The 18,386-nt window shown below is 39.7% G+C and overlaps 1 pseudogene; it reads right to left on the bottom strand.

Annotated features, from left to right (window-relative positions):
- Positions 1 to 14,709: 14,709 nt before the first annotated feature.
- LOC145151452 (5S ribosomal RNA) lies at positions 14,710 to 14,829 on the bottom strand (annotated as a pseudogene).
- Between the last annotated feature and the right edge of the window lie 3,557 nt (positions 14,830 to 18,386).

Here is an 18,386-nt window from a genome sequence, read left to right as displayed (position 1 = left end):
AAAGCACATGAACAGTTTAAGTCTTATTCTCTAGCGAAACTGGTGGGAATACTTAAGTCCCATGAAAGTGTTGTAACCAAAGAAGCGAAAGTAGTTTCTGGTGTGGGATCGCTGGCACTTGTCTCAAAAGGAAAAAGTGTTGCAGAAGAAGAAGAAGGGTCAGATATGTCTGAGTGTGATCTAACAAACGAGGAGTATGCTATGATGGTATCCAATCCGAAGAAGTTTGCACGGAGAAAATTTCCTGTCAACAAGAACCGAAACTGGCAGGGAAGTTACAGCTCTGAGAAAGTGAAGGATGAAGCGAAAATCTCCTCTCAAAAGGATGAAGAGAAGAAGGAGAGCAAGCTTGCAGGAGACTCTGGATATGACTGCAATTATTGTCATGGCAAGAACCATTTTGCCAAAGATTGCATGTTAAGAAAAATGGCTGAGAAAAGAGATGGTGAAGACGATGAGGCGTATTATATGCGAAAGCTGGAAGAGATCAAGAAAAAGAAGGCGACTAACAATTCTATGAATGCCTTGATTGTACAGGAGAATGCTGATGAAGATGAGTTCGGTGGCGTTGAAGTTTGGTCAACCGATTCTGAAGATGAAGAAGTGAGAAAGCCCACTCATGGAAAGGCTTATGTGGCAAAGGAAGTGGGTTCGGCTGGAAAGTGTTTAATTGTCACTGCTGGTTCATCAACCGAAAGCGCAAATGAAGAACCGAACCTGACCGAGAACAAATGTTTTGCAGCAAAGCCTGTTAGTGAAAAGATGAACGACTGCGATCGATTGATCAAAAAGGTACAATCAATCCTTGAATCACTTAAACTTCCAATAACAGATTATGAAGAAGAATTAAATGAATTAAAATTTAAATTTAATAACTTAAGTGGTAGTCTCATGCAAACTCGCTTAGCGAATTCTAACCTAACTCACCAACTCAGCAGGGTATCTTCGAAAAGTGAGGAGAGAAGGATGTGGATTGAGCTGAAGGAGGCGGAGTTAGTTAGGGCTAGGGATGAAAGTATTTATTTGCAAAGAGACAACTTAAAGTTTTTAAAACAAAGGAATGTATTTTGTTTAATTGCTAAGCGTTTATATACTAATATTGCTCAATTGCATTTAAGTTGTGAGATAGGAAAGAAAATTCACAAGATGATTCTGCCCTTTCTTGAATTTAAGGAAGATGAGGTCATAGCAGAATGTGAATCAGTAGTGTCATCAGAAGAGACATCCATGTCTTACAAAATTGGATTGGACAAAATAGAATCCTTCATTGACTCTAAGGAACATAAATGTATGCTCAAAGATCTTTTAGATGAAAATGATAGGTTAAAATTAAAGTCCGAAACCATTGAATCATTTGACTCGTCTAATGCAAAATTGCTTTCTGAACATAAAATAAACTTGGAAAACACGTCTGAATTTGATGAGGAAAGTGAGATGAGTGAAATCTCAGTAGAAGACGTTGTTGATTGCTCTGAGTTTATGAAGAGCGAAACCGAGCATGAGAAACCCCTTATTTCTGAAAACTCAGTTGAATTCGCTCGTCTGTCCAAAGACAAGAAACATAAACTCAAAGAAAAAGCTTTGGTTTATCAAAAGGTTCAAACTGTGCCAAATCAGGTTTATGCAGTTACAGGAGTCACTCCAAAGCAAACGGCAGAGTTAAGGATCTTGGTCGACAAAGATAATGCTGAAGGGTGCGACGACTACTTCTGGTCAGCCCCTAATGACAACGCAGACGAAACCGTAGGCTTGTCTGAGCAGACCTCTTGGAGGGTTAAAGGAAGATATGTTGCTGAACCCATCAACAAACCCTCGAGCTTTGACAAACCAAACACAAGTGGAACCAAAGAAATCCCTGAAGAGCCAAAGGAAGAACCGAAAGTTCCAACCAAGATTATAACAGAACCACATGTTCCAACAAAGACACCCGAAAGTCAAAAGGAAAAGCCAAAGTCTAGCTTCAACATCCACAAATCTCAGAAGGAGTTAGCTGAACAGAAACGTTTAAGAAATCAGAGATATGCCAAGAATCTGAATGAGCAAAAAAGGCACTGGAATTCTCAAAATTCCAACTGTGAGCCTCCTAAGAAAGAACCAACGGACAAAGGAAAGGAAAAACTAAAGGAAAATTTCAGTCCAAATTCCTACTATTCCAAGTCCCAGAACCGAAAGTCTAGTTTCGGTTCCAACACCGTCACTCAGAACCGAAAGTCCAGTTTTGGTCCTAAACCCAGTTTCGGTCCTAAACCCAGTTTCGGTCCTAAACCCAGTTTTGGTCCCAAACTCAGATGCAAAACAAATTCTATGAAGGACATCAAAGGAAAGGAAAAGCTAACATCAGATTCTGAGCATTATAATAGGAAAAAGTCAGCTAACCCTAGGATTCATAAGAAAAATTCTAAACCATCAAACAATACACCATCTAATGCACCAAAAATTAAAGAAGATAAAACTAAAATCAAGGTGTATACCATTAAAAGAAAAGATCAAACCACTTTAGTAAAAAGAACATATTTGGTTGATATTTCTGTTGTAATTCCTTTTTCTGTGAAAGACTCACCAGGACCCAAGAAACTTTGGGTTCTTAAATCTGCTTGAATTTGCAGGTAATCAGTGACGAGCAGTTCGATGATGAATGGTATATAGACAGTGGCTGCTCGCGTCACATGACAGGAAGGAAGGAAGAGCTGAGGGAGTTTCGGTCCCTAAAAGATGGTGGGTGTGTAAAGTATGGTAATAATTCTTATGGAACAATTAAGGGATATGGAATGATAACCAATGGAGATTTCTCAATTCGCAAAGTGGCTTATGTGGAAGGATTACAACATAACCTCATTAGTGTGTCGCAACTAGTTGTGGGCACAGGTTTGAAAGTTTCCTTTGATGATGAGGGTTCTGAAATAATTGAAAAGCAATCGAAAAAGGTTCTGCTAAAGTCTGAACGTAAGGGAGAGATGTATCCTTTGAATCTCAACCCAATACGAGGGAAACCAACAGTATGTTTGCTGTCAAAGGTGAACACAGATGACAGCTGGTTATGGCATCGACGATTATCGCACCTGAACTTCAAAGACATTAATAAGTTGGTGCTTGGTGATCACGTTAGAGGACTCCCTCTTCTCAAGTTCGACAAGGAGTATATGTGTGCATCATGTGAAATGGGCAAACAAAGCAGAAAGAGCCACCCTACACGAATCAATACGAAGATTGTTGAGGCTCTTGAACTTCTACATATTGACTTATGTGGACCTTCTGCTATTGAGAGCATTGGTGGTAAAGTCAGATGCAACTCCCAAGTTGAAGACATTCGTCAAGCAAGTGGAGGTGCAGCTGAGAAAGACGGTGAGGAATATCAGAAGTGACAACGGTCTGGAATTCAAGAATAACGAGTTTGAGAACTTTCTGGCTGACAAGGGGATAACTCACAATTTTTCGGCCCCTTATACACCTCAACGGAATGGGATTGTTGAAAGACGAAACCGTTCTTTGTGTGAGGCTGCCAGAACCATGCTTAGTTTCGCCTCTCTTCCTCTATACTTCTGGGCTGATGCAGTTGCAGCCGCGTGCTACACTCAGAACCGATCATTGCTTAACAAGAGATTTTCAATAACTCCATATGAGATCATAAACAACCGAAAGCCCAACGTCAAATTTTTCCATGTGTTCGGTTCAAGGTGCTTCATATTCAATTCAAAGGAGAACCGAAATAAGTTTGACGTCAAAGCCGATGAGGGCATCTTTCTGGGTTATTCGCTATCATCAAAAGCATACAGAGTGTTGAATAAACGCTCTAAACGAATTGAAGAAACCTATTATGTCACCTTTGACGATAATTATATGAAGAAAGCTCAAAGAAGTGAATGTGACTTAGGTGAAATATTTCCAGAATCTGGACAAGTCTCGGTTTCCATATCCAACTTGTTTGAAGAGTACATTCGGCTGTTTGATGAACCAGAGAAAGCGACACACTCAGAGGCGAGAGCAGCAGACAACCAAATTGATAATCTCAAAAAGATCATCGTTGAAGCTGCCAAAGAAATGGAAAGTGAACCTCCTGAAGCTAAAGGTGGTCAATCCTCTAATGCCTCTCCAAGCAATGACTCAAAGTTCCAGGGGGAGAGTTCAACAGCACCAAAAACAACTGGAGTATCTTTCGAGGGGGAGAATTCAAATCCTTCCCCAACTCATAAAGATCCAGCCGAAGGGGATAATTCAGCTCCAAAACCACCCAGTAGTAGTCCAGTTGAGGGGGAGAATACAACTCCCATAGAGAATGCAAACTCTGATGCTGCCACTGGTTACACTTCGCCAGTCGAGGGGGAGAAAGAAGATACAACTGACGAAGGTGATGACGATCAATCAGAATTTGAAGTAGGAGTGGATGCTGAACTGGATCCAGCATATGATCCAAACTATCCTCCGTTAGCAAAATGGACCAAAGACCATCCCAAAGCACAGATAATTGGTGAATCTTCTGAGAAAGTTCTTACTCGTTCTCAACTGAAAGCAAAACAAACAGCATTATTCTCTAAAGTGGAATTTTGTATGTTTAACTCGTTTATATCCAAGATAGAACCGAAAACAGTTGATGCTGCTCTTGATCATTCTGATTAGGTTCAAGCAATGCAGGATGAGCTCCACGAGTTTGAACGAAACCGAGTTTGAAGGTTGATTCCTACACTAAAAGATGCTTCTGTGGTCGGCTTGAAATGGGTATTTAGAAATAAATTGGACAAAGAAGGGAATGTCATTCGCAACAAGGCTCGGTTGGTAGTGAAAGGATATTGTCAAGAGGAAGGGATAGATTATGAAGAAACCTTCACTCCAGTAGCTAGGTTGGAATCAGTAAGAATCTTCTTGGCATATGCTGCTCATAAAAACTTTGAAGTTTTCCAGATGGATGTCAAATGCGCTTTCTTGAATGGAGAATTAGAAGAAACAGTGTATGTTGAGCAACCGCCCGGATTCATAAACGAGAAATTCCCTGATTACTGCTATGTGCTGGATAAAGCTGTCTATGGATTAAAGCAAGCACCGAGGGCCTGGTATGAAACATTAACTCGCTTTCTGAAAATGTCGAAATTTAAGCAAGGTTCGGTTGACCCAACCTTCTTTCGAAAGAAGGAAGGCGAACATCTTATGATAGTTCAGATTTATGTCGATGGCATCATCTTCGGCTCCACGAATCCTAGCTTAACAGCTGAATTCAGGAAGTTGATGGAGACTAAATTTGAAATGAGCGCAATGGGTCCAATTAATTTTTTCCTTGGTTTGAATATTAGACAGGGACCAGAAGGTATTTTTATCAACCAGGAGGCGTATACAAAGACCCTACTAACAAAATTTGGCATGGCAGGAGACTCAAAAGTGAAAGTTCCTATGGCTTTTGGCACTAAGTTAACACCATCTCTGGAAAAACCTGCTGTTGACATAACTCTTTATCGTCAAATGATAGGGTCCCTTATGTATCTAACAGCTAGTAGACCGGACATTATGTTTTCTGTTTGTTATTGTGCTAGATTTCAAGCTAATCCAAGAGAACCTCACATGGTAGCTGTGAAGAACATTTTTCGTTATCTGAAGCGAACCTCATCTCTCGGTCTCTGGTATCCTGCAAGATCTGGATTCTTCATTCAAGCCTTTTCTGATGCTGATCTAGGAGGATGTGGTCTGGACAGAAAGAGCACTACCGGTGGATGCCAATTTCTTGACGGGAAACTTGTAAGCTGGCAGTCCAAGAAGCAAACCTGTGTGTCACTATCCACAGCCGAAGCTGAGTATATAGGTGCAGCATCTTGCATTTCTCAAGTAATTTGGATTCAAAGCCAACTGAGAGACTATGGGCTGAGTATGAAGAAGATTCATCTCTACTGTGACTCAGAAAGTGCAATAAGGATTTGTCACAATCCGGTACAACACTCGAAAACTAAGCACATTGCACTTAGATATCACTTCATCAAGGATCATGTAGAAGATGGGAACGTGGTAGTGCATTTCGTTCGATCTACTGATCAACTGGCCAACATATTCACTAAAGCATTACTTGAAGCACTCTTTAACAAAATCTTACAAGGCTTGGGTATGATGGAAGCAGAGTCGGTACCGAATCCTCAAATTTCTCACTAAAAATTAGACAAGCGAAATGGAGCGAACGCTCGGTCTATTTCGGCTCCATAATTTTCGGGAACCGAAATGAACCGACCGCTCGGTCTATTTCGGCTCTGGAAATTTAAGGAACCGAAATGAACCGACCGCTCGGTCTATTTCGGCTCTGAAATTTAAGGAACCGAAATGAACCGATCGCTCGGTCTATTTCGGCTCTGAAATTTTAAGAACCGAAATGAACCGATCGCTCGGTCTATTTCGCTTCACTTATTTAAGATAAGGTTTCGGTTGTAAAATATGTACACTCTTTTCTCTTGTCTTTAATATGGTTTACCCAAATATATTTTCTCTTTCTGTTTTTATTATTTTTCAAAAAATTTCAAAAATCCAAAAATATTTTCTCTTTCTGTTTTTATTCTTTTTCAGAAAATTTCAAAAATCCAAAAATATTTTCTATTTCTGTTTTTATTATTATTTTTCGTTTTGTTTGTTTGTTTTGTTTGTGTGGTATGTTTGTTTCTTCTTACTTTCATTAGGTCACAAGAGTACCAGTACAACTGAATTTGGAGCTAAGGCAGGTACAATTATTTCCATAAGAGAACTAGTTACGTGTCCCTAGAAGCATGCTGCTGCATGTTGACCAAAGCCTCTACGACTTTAAGTAGGCCTTAATGATTCGATCTATACCTATCGTATCTTCCCAATCAGGCTGTTAAAATCAACTCAGTCGAGAGCTACCTTACTCTTCTCATATGAGTTAAGAGTTTTTCTGCCTGTCACGTCTTTATAGCAGAAGGTACTTTCAGTTCTCTAGCCATCTTTCTTATATTCTCCATCTACTTTCAGTTCACTATTGTAACCCTTGAGACTCTCGGTCCTTACCACTGAGGTTTATGGTTGCACAAAATCTGTGTTAGTGATCTTAGATACGTATACCACGTGCTAAGTGAAACCCAAAATCCAACACCTATAATGAATTGACGGTGAATTATTTTATTCAAGAACTTACTGGTTACCCAATGAAATCTCTTTTTATTTTTGCGTGGTATTTTATGAAATTGTCTAAAACCAAGGTTTTTCTTCCCAAAAAGATCCAGTTTAATTTTGTTTTTGAGATTTCTAATACTTCATTTGTCACTCTAACTTATATCCCACCTACTTGTTCAACAGACCACATCGGTCTCACAAGTACTTCTTCCAATATTTTGTCTTATGTTAAGACTCGATATTCGGTTGAAGATAAGCTACCCTAAACCTGATAATTAAAAGAAGCCTTTCAATGTTTATTAACAAACACTTGATCGTATTTTTCGGGAAACCACACAAGCACTTTAAGTATCTCTTGACTATGAAGGAAGCGATTCTTGCCCGAAATCTTCTGCTTTCTGTCTTATAATGAGACATCACTCACATCCCATACACATTTGCTTTATTTCTTTATCTTTTGACACTCTAATGCATGAAAATTCTATTTTCCCACATTCTGGTCATTATTTGGTTCGATCTTTGTTTCTCTATTGAAGTCAAAAGAGGGGTTACCCAGAATTTCAAACGACTATTAACGATAAGATTTGGGCGCGTGAATTTGAACGGTTTCTATACCCATGCGTGCTGACGTATACCTAGGAGTAACCACACTGTCACATCGCGCTTTTTCAGGCGACGTTTCAGTGATCGCGTCATTATCATCATGATTTTTCTCTCTCCTGGCGATGGTATATAAAGGGTTTCTCGTTTTATTTGTCTTTTACCAGCAACAAATTCTCTCAAACTTACAAGGCAAGTATCAACTGTTCATCTTCCTTATTCGATCAACAATGGCGACTTCTTCCTCAATTCATGATCAGACTGCGTCGTCTACATTGCTTTCAATCAGGCCAAATCAAAATATGATCATCGAACTTAACCCGTTTCTATATGATTCATATATGCTGCACGTCGTTGAATGTTTGAAATACTCACCGCTGGTTTTAGCCCTAACTCAAGTTGAAGTTGTCCCAATGTCGTTTTTATCCCAAGTTTATTCTACTGCGCAATATGAAAAGAACAAAGAGCGCATCTACTTTCAAATCCATGATAAAAAGACTTCTATTTCCAACATTAGTGCATCTTGCCGTAGATTCCTCTGTCATCTCGCCAGATTTTATCACGACGACTCAATTATTCTCGATGCTCTACGAGATGGGGTATACGGATGTGCTCACCACCATTACCAAAGTAAAGAAGTCCTGTTTGCCATCTCAGTGGAATGGTTTGCTTACTCTACTCATTAAGGGTTTGGCAGAAAGAAGTGGTGGATCAGATGGCACTAGCAAGGGTTTCCTGACTCTTCTTTATGGTCTTTACAACGAAATTAATCTTGATTATGGGACGATTATCTGGTCTCAGGTGGAGCAGAGCCTCAATACTTCTACGAGGCATTCTGAAGTATCATGTGGAAGATTTTGGACTCTTATTACGAGAAGGGCGATCAATTCATTGGATATTCCGGTTATGAAAGATGTTCTGCTTGCGTCTATTGCTACCTTTCACACGAAGAAGATCATTATTTCGGATCCACACAAGTTCCCTCACAATGGCTCAATTCCTGAGTCGATGTATCGGTGTGTCACAGCCGAGAGTCACGTCATGACTGACTATCGAAAACTTACTCCTACTGGACCGAGAGTTCTATCTCCAGAACAGCAGGCTGCCCTGGATGCTGTGGATAAGCCTAACAATCGAGGGAAAAGAATTTCCAAGAAAGAGTCAACTGAGGAGGGAAAGTCTAAGTCTTCTATGTCGAAGAAGCGTAAGTCTGATAAGGAAGAGTCTTCCAAGCCCAAGAAGATCAAAAGGATGGCAAGAAGGTCAAAAAGTCCTACTCCTCCTAGTTCTCAACACGATGAAGAGGATGACGAAGAAGAGGAAGTTGATCATGCAACACCGAGAGGTAATAATCCTCCCCGTTCTCCTACCCCAACTGAACCCATTCATGACAAAACTCCTACCCCACCTCAATCATCGAAACAGACTGTTCCAGTCTCTGTTCCTATTGTTCCTCCACTTATCACTTCTCAAGAAACCACTTCTTTACCACCACCACCACCAGTCACTTCAATTCCTATTTCCACAACTCCATTACCACCTCCCATAATTTCCCAATCGACCACTACTACTATTCCTGACCCAACAGTAGAAGTCAACGTATCTGATGCGGGGGCAACTATTGTAACAGAAACTCCAGTCATCACTAAACCTCTTTCACCTACCAACTCAACCGATTCTGGTGCTACTCTCGGTGGAGAGAATGATGAGTATGACTCTACATACTTCAGTCCATACCGGCTTCCAACTGATGAAGATCATGGTGCTCCTATCAACAGCCAACACTTGTAGGGTATTCATTAAAAGCTGGATCGTTTGCTTGAAGACAGCAAGGCTTATAGTGGTGTGGTTCTCAAAGCTTTCCTGGAAACTGCCATAGAACAATACACATCGTCAATAGAAAAATCAACTAAAGCCATTGATGCGTCTACTTCTTCCTGCAAAAAGGCAACAGATGATATTACTGAGATTGTTCACACAACTCAGATTTTTATTGAATCATTGAAAGGTCATGCTGATACAAGTGCAGCAAAAGTACAAGCCTCTGTGGATTCCTTTTCTAAGTCCCTTCAGGAAGAGAGCACTAAGTTTGAAGCTGTGCGTTCATCTATCCAAACCGAGAACACTTCCTTTTTTAGTTCAGTGAATTCTCGTTTTGCCTCTCTTCACGCTGACCTGGCAACCGAAAGTGCTCTGAAGGCAGATTTGGCCAAACAAGCGTCTACTATTGAAGTCCAGAAGGTGCAGCTAGCCCAAGCTGAAAAATGATTTCTTTATTAAAGACAGAACGGGCTGTATTTCGAAGTTGTGCAGGAGATGTAAAGGACATGTTGACCAATCTCCTTGGTGCTCATGATCCCATTCTAACTCTCACCATCAGAAATCATCTAACAACCAAATTGCTTCCTGCCCTTGCAATGCTCCATGAAATGAAGGGTGTTTCTGAGAGGTTCGTACCTCCGAAACAAGGGGAGAAGGTGCTCGTGTTGTTCAACCGAGAGTAATTGTAAAGACAGAAGGTGCTCAACTGAAAGTCTCAACCGAACTGAACGATAATGTAGCTTCAGGTTCTGGTTCACAAATGAAGCGAAAGGAGATCAATGATGATAGTGAAAGTGATGTGGAAGAAACAATTGCTGAAGCTCTCCAGAGAAAGAAGAGAGACCGAGAGCTGGATGAAAATTTGAAAGTTGCTAAGGAAGCAGAGGAGAGGGAAAGGAGAAACAAGGAAGTAGAAGAAGCCTTGAATTGTAAAAAGGCCTTGTTTCCCTTGTGGACGAAAGAGACACTTGTCAATCAGGCGATAGAATTTCCAAGTATTTATTGGTTGGAACCTGTTGCTTCATTTGACTGTGATAACTCTAAGGACTCGCAGTTCGACATGCCAATTACAAGAAAAGCATTCACGTTCCATTGCTTTGATTCGACTGCTGAGGTTCCTTTTCCTCATCCGAAGGTTGACCGTGAGCTGATTGACTTCTATTTGAAGTATGGGCAACCGCAATACTTGACTTGGAGTGCCCAGAAGATCATTACAGTCAAGGTACTGAAACCTTCACCTGCTGGGAGATTTATCAATGTCCATTTCAAGATCACTTGTGGTACTGCAAACACGGTGTCGACTATCTCTCTAGCAGACCTTCCTAATCTCAATCCTCATGATTGGATTCTGCTATATAACATTCTGCTCACTAATCCTAAGGAATATGAGCCCATTCTAGAACATTTGAAGAGAATGTTAGCCTCCTACATCCATGAAGTTGCTGCTATGGATCAGGAGATAGCAAAGGTCATGAACAAGAAGCCAACAGTCAAGCCTACACCAAAGCCAGGAGATGTGAACAAGATGAAGATGGGTCAAATAGATTCAACACATCTCACTGTGATGTTTACCAAAGGCGAAGCTCACAAATTTTTGTTTGCTCTGGTTGATAAGCACTTATTTTCCACAGACTGCTTGGAGCACATCATCAACATAATACATCGGTGCAAGCAGAATTCAGAGGTTGACAAGAAGAATTTTACAGACATGCTTCGGTGGTACATCACATTTCGCTACCATCTTTTAGCCATTATACCGAAGGTGTTTAAAACTGTGAAGAAGACTTCTGTTGTTCAACAGAATTGAGGTTTCGGCTCCAAAGACGCAAAGGGGGAGATTGTTGAGTCCATTTGTGTTTCGTCTTGGGCCTTACGTTTTGTATCCGGATTGGGCCTGTCCATCCGTGATTATCTAGATTAGCTGGTAGGGTTATACTATATATATATATATATATATATATATATATATATATATGCATGCATGTATGCATTATACAGAGTAGATTATCACGTTGATTATTTGTAACCCTAAAACACCTCTACAGTTGAAGTTCTTTATCGAGCTGTTCTGAGGTGTTGAAGCATTAATCATACGACATATTCAAAGCCATACTCGTGTTCTTAATTACTTTCATAATTGTTTGCTTGCATAGAATCTAACGATCCTAATAGAACTTTGTTCTAACAACTCTGATGGTATCTTTCCATCAGATCCTGGTGCATCTCAAAAGGATAAAAGTCCTCATAGGACTTTTGGAGCTCGGCTGACATTGTGGCCAACATGATACATGCCACTTTCGTGGCATCTCTCTCACGAGTCCTGAATTCAGCGATCTCCTCGGGAGTAGCAGACGACTCATAAAGTTCCTTGAGCTCCTTGTCGAGGACATATTCCTTGTCCTCGTAACGAGTGACCATCCTGATGTTCCGGGTCCAATCCATAAAGTTGGAACCATCGAAGATGACTCTCCCACAAAGGTTCATGAGAGAGAAGGAGCCGGTAGGGTTTGAGCCAGAAGCAGCATTGTTGGAAGACATCTGAAAAAGAAGAAAGACAAGTTTAGATCAGATATAGAGTCCTTAATAAGACACCCAAATGTAATATTAAGGCTAGGACCCAACACAATATTTTATAACCTAGAAGAGGGATGCTGTAATCCAAGCTATAAAATATTTGAAGGTAGGTGAATGACGATTCACCAATTTCCACCATGAAAAACGAAATAAATTAGGTTTTAATTGGTTTTGAAACTCCTAGATCTTTTGAGATTCATTGAACTTTTCATTGGCATGTTTCAATATCGATTGTGCCCTTCAGGTTTTGTGACTGGGATGCCGAGGATCACAAAACAAGGTGTGAATAACCATGCAAATTCACTTGGTACCCATAATATTATCACCTAATCAATGTGCTGGTTAACCACACGCGCTCCACCGATCTATTAAGTCACCCTTTGCCATCCTTACTAGTCCAAGTTAGTGTGTCGGTTAACCACACACGCTCCACCAACGACTTGGTAAGGTACAAAGTGTAAATTTCATGGGTTAGCACCAAAATCACATTTTCCTAAAGTAACTAAGATTGGGAATTTATGAAAACATTTAGTTACTTTATAATAATCATTATACTTTTAATGAGAATTTAAAGTCATTGTCCTACCCGTTCGGCTAACGACCCTCCACCGGTCAAGGAAGCGGTGGGTGAGAGTGGACACCCATTAAGCTGCCATTTTATAGGCAACAACCTTATACCCCCCTTATAGACCGGCTTCGTGAATGAGGCCTACTAACGGTAAAACGACTTGATCTTATACATATATATTATTAACTTATATTACTATAATGTATAAGGGTTGAATTTTAACTTTTAAAACTCTAAGGGTTGGAATTAAAGTATTTAATAAGTGTGTGAGACTTTACTAATTCAAAATTTTGAGGGCAAGTTTTGAAACTATTCAAAACTTTTCATTCCATAACTTATGAGTTAATGGTTCATAAAAGGAAGACTCCTCATTTTATGTAACCTATGTGTTCTTAAATGGACTTTAAAAGAAGTGACTTTTGGTAATCCTTAACTTGAGGACAAATTATGGATTCCATTAAAACACATAATGATTAAGAAATAAACTAACAAACTATTTGCAAATAATTCCTATGATCTTCTAAACTCACAAGAGTATGAACATTCATATCAACAATTTCAAGAATCATAAACAACACATACAAAACTTGAAACTTTGATAATAGCCATTGTAAATGGATTAGCACAACCATTACACCATCTAAAACAAGTTTTATAAGACCAAAACAGTTTAGGGTAATGTTTCTAGTCCATTTCCAGCAGCAAAACTCGAAAATCTGCATCCAGGGCCTCCTACTCGTCGAGTGCAAGAACATACTCGACGAGTAGGATGAAATAACACATGGACTCGTCGAGTCACCCCATGGACTCGGCGAGTTCACTGATCAGAGTGCAGAAATCTTGAGTTTTTTTCAACAATTTGCATCAAGTATCAAGAAAATAAGCCTAAGCTTTGATACCACTGATGGGTTTTAAGCATTCTAACACTCCTAAGGTGTACATGCAACCCTAGAAACCTTGGATCTATGTTTTCTCTAAGATACATGCAAATATTAAATTTCCAAGGTTTACATCCTAACTAGCATGGCATGGGGAACTTGAATCATAAAATGCTAGAAGAATTACATACCTTTTAGTAGTGGTTGGTTCCTTGGAGTTTGAGAGCCTAGCACCAATAATGTGGATGCCTCAAATGGAAGTCACAAAACACCACAAACTTGGAAAACTATGAGAATGTATGTGCACTCTTTAGAAATCGCCCACCACCTTTCTTACACACAACTAGTGCCAAATCAAGTGCCAAAGACTATTTTATATAGTGTGGAGGATTAGGGTTACATTCCATGTAAACCCTAATACCCATGACTCTTCTTTTCCAAGGATCCATGGGTTAAAAGCTCCATGGACTCCCATGCAAGCCTAGCCCATTCAAAATGAGTATTTGCCCATACTATATAAATACAAGAGCCCATATTTAATTAGTCACCTTTTGATCACCAAATTAATTCTAAATTAATTTAAGATCAATACTAATTAAATAATAATATTATTTCATATTAATATATTATAACTTATAATATATTAATAAATCATAACCATACAATTCTCAAAGGATTATCATTACAAATAGTCCGGGTGAAATGCAACCCAAATGGACCATGTGGGGTCGGGTCAAGTATATACCAAATAAAGTTATGGACTTAGACACCTTATCCAACAGGTGTATGCAACACGTACTGTATGGCGGGTGATGTAACATCCCCCTCTGGAACGTATCATAATATTGTCCGCTTTGGGCTCCAGGCACGAAACTTCCCAGGGGGCACCCATCCCTGGATTGCTCTCGTCGGAGCACGCTTAACTGCAGAGTTCTTATGGGATCTGCTGCCCTCATGGATTTAAAATGCGTTGTGACAGAGAAGGTATCCACACCCATTTTAAGGAATGCTTAGTTCTCCTTCTCAGCCGATGTGGGATCAGGTGCAGCTAACATGCCCGCCTTCACCCCCTATTATAGGTTTCAACGTCCCCGTCGAACACATCGACCCATCCCTTAGCTCTAATACCATTTGTAACATCCCCCTCTGGCACATATCATAATATTGTCCACTTTGGGCTCCCTGCGCGAAAACTTCCCAGGGGGTTCACCCATCCTAGTACTACTCTCACCCAAGCACGCTTAACTGTGGAGTTCTGATGGGATCCGGTGCATTAGTGCTGGTATGACCTGATCCCACATCAACTTGGAAGGAGAATGAAGCATTTCCTTAAAATGGATGTGGATACCTTCCTTGACACAACGCGTTTTAAAGCCATGAGGGCAGCAGATCCCATAAGAACTCTGCAGTTAAGCGTGCTCGGGTGAGAGCAATCCAGGGATGGGTGAGCCCTTGGGTTTAAGGGTGCTACCGACAAAGGCAATATATTTCCGACAAAGGCAATATATTTCCAAGGGTGCTACCGACAAAGGCAATATATTTCCAAGGACAATCCATCAAAAGTATCCAACTTTCAAGAAAAGAGTGAAGCAACAAATCAGTAAACCAGTAATAACACTGAACTTTCCATGGGCAACCCAGTATTAGCCATGAACTTTCCAGAGTACAACAAAAAAAAAAAAACACCAAATTTTTGAGATTGAGAAAAAATAATATGTTGGTTGGATTTACCCTCTGAAATGAAGGCTCCATGCTTTCTACCAAGTAAATAATGAAAACATCTAGTCTTGACAGCAATGTCACTTTAAAAGATATCAGAAAGGAGTAGATACACAAAGAGTTAAGCTAGAATATCTAACCAAGATGGATCAAATGCTCAAGGTTCAAAAGCCTGCAGGCCTAAGAATGTCATCAACCTTGGAACAACATCAACGAATCTGAATAAATCAAAAATGATAGCAAATTAATCAAACAACAATGGAATCATCAATTCCAAAATCATATGAACAGGAAGAATAATACAACAAAAATAGTAGAAAATTGTATACATACATTCATAGTCACTAACTTGCATTTTTTTTATCAATTGTCCATGATGCAAGTTATTCTTTCCTTCTAACACCTTCATCAATTAAAATTCCATCAATCACCAATCGTACCTGTAACATACACGTTTTGAAATCGTGTTATGTAATTTAAAAAGTTAATAATATTATGAAATATTATGTAAAATTGAGTGTTGAGTTCTAACAGATAGTTTTTACTAGAAATAAAGTAAAACTATGTTTAGAATCACTCATAAAATATTGGAAGTCTTATGAGATTCCAATTAAAAGCCAAATAGTGAAATTTAGCGAAAATATAAAATTTAAAATAAGTGAAATTTTATTATTGAAAGTTGTAGATAATCTCGTTAGAAACATGTAGCCGAAAACCTCGTCGAAATCCGAGTTATAACGAAGAAGTTATGACCAATCGAAGATCCGCGACAAAACCAACACGATGCCGAATGACGTAAAAAGTGAGTTTTTGATAAACTACTTTTTAGCCTTAGTGATCTAAATGAAAGTCGCAGTATTCGTTAAACCGAGAATTTTGATAAAAAGAACGCCAAAATCTGACTTCGTATGAGGAAGTTATGATTTTTACAAGTTTCAGCTTAGCAGCAGACAGCTAAAAACTCGAATTTTAGATCGAGTGATTTTAGCCGACACAACCTAAACGAGAATCGAAGGTCTCGTCATTAGCAGTACAACGGTAAAAAGTCTAACGAAAACGGACGTCGGATGAAGAAGTTATGAATTTTTAACGGATTTACCAATCCCGGTTTGTTAAAAATAATAATATAAAAATAAAGTCAAAATTTTCCAACGAAGTCTAAACAAAAGTTGTAGAGCATAATTTTCTCTACGCGTGCATATAAAGAACGTCAAAAACGGAGCCCGTATGGGAAAGTTATGGATTTTACAAGATTGGGCACATTTTTCGAGAAATTTCGCATGAATAGTGCTGCCACGTCACCCTCGCTCGGAGCTGGCCACGTGTCCGAAGCTGCTGCGTGGCGCGTCTGAGAAGCGACGCGTGTCGCACAGGTGTCCGAAGTCGTCACGTGATCACGCATGCTTTCCTCGTGCCCGACCCGCGTGTAGCCTCCTGATTCGAGCGAGGCTGCTGACCAATCCGAAGCTTGCATCTGTCCGAGCCGAAGACCCAGCCGATGACTCATCCGAAGCCGATGACTCCTCGCATCCGTAGCGCGCCAGCTGCTGCATCCGAGCCTCGCTGGCCTTCGCTGCTTCTGCCACGTGTCTGAACCCCTCGCTGCCGCGTGTCCCTTCTCGGCCGACCTTCGGATCTCCTCTCCTATAAATAGGAGACTTGCGAACCCTCCCGGGTAAAAATGGGATTTTGCCATTTTTGACCCCTTTTTCCATATTTTTACTATCTCGACATCCCCCGAAGCCCCGGGATTAATTCCAATGCCCGAAACACTCCCCGAGATTCCCGAGAAGCCCGAAAAATTTATCTTTTCGGTTTCGAAGCCCAACCCTCGCAGGGCCCGGTTTTCAAGAAAATTCCCGGTTTTCAACGACGAAAGTCATATTTAGAGCCGAATGTTGCACAAATCATTATTTTGACCCCAGGTTAATTCAAGGTGAGTTTAATATATAGGAACAATTGTATGTTATGTGTTATATGTGCTATGTGCTTTTCCGTGTTATCATCTCGAGTTATTATTTCCGCTATTTTTATAGCAAGGCTTTACCTTTGACTTGAAGTGTATGACATAAGCATCACTTGGGTATTGGTATGAACCGTTGACCATGAAGTGTATGACATAGGCATCACTTTGGCTTCGGCAGTATGCTAAGATAAGGCTGAAAGCCTAAATATTCTAGCAAAACGATATTCCTGAGTATTTTCTGTGCCATTTGTGCTGAAACTTTATTGATTGTATATCAAGTATGGAAATTGTTATGTCTCATTGATTGATATTGAAAGCTTTTCGCATTATGCCTTTGTTGTTCCCTGTTCCTCTTTGCTTCTGCCATATTAAAGTATATATATGGCATAACGTTATATTGTATCTATTATTGAACTCACTAAGCGTCACCGCTTACCCTCTCAATGTTTAACAAATTTGCAGGGAATAAGTAACCAATATAGTCTTATACTGTTGGAAGGTTTAGAATAGTTGTAATATTACCTTTGTATTTCGGTTTATGTTTGTATAAATTTACAATATCCTGGGTAGTTATGTAAAATATTAAAACATAGTCGGTTTGTATCCAATCTTTTGTAATGACTTTATCAATGTAAAATATTATTTTATAAATATGCATGTAGCATGTTTTGGAGTAACTATATTGTCAAGTATGAAAGTTTGGGTATTTCAGAAATATGAAAGTATAGAAATGGGTCCTTTCAGTACCTTTTCAGGTAATAACACTAACGGAAATGAGAAAGCCGCATAATCTGGAAGAATTACTATGTCGCAAGTTTCACCATATTCGGGGTTCTTGGTTATCAAATCCTCCATCAACACCTACAAAAAACTTGAACAGATAATGCTAGATGGTACAAAATAAATTAAGTGAAGATACATGCAGCCAAGATGGTAGGTTTCTTCAAAGGCCTATCTTCAGGGGCGAGTTGTGGTGGTGCGTGTATGCATAAAGAGAGCGAGAGGGTGAGTATCAGAGTAGCAATGCAATAGCAATCATCCTCTCCATCTTCCATCACAGATAAATTAAAGGAAATAGAAAATTAAAAAGAAGAACAAATGAAATTTACCTTAGATAACATCATAAATCCAAACCAAATTAGAAGAAACTTTTCGTCTTCAACCCACC

This window comes from Lactuca virosa, chromosome 1 (genome assembly GCF_052849685.1).
Source record: "Lactuca virosa cultivar CGN04683 chromosome 1, Lactuca_virosa_CGN04683_v6, whole genome shotgun sequence".
Classification (NCBI taxonomy): Eukaryota; Viridiplantae; Streptophyta; class Magnoliopsida; order Asterales; family Asteraceae; genus Lactuca; species Lactuca virosa.
The sequence above is the reverse complement of the archived record's forward strand: the minus strand, read 5'-3'. Positions and strand labels throughout refer to the sequence as shown.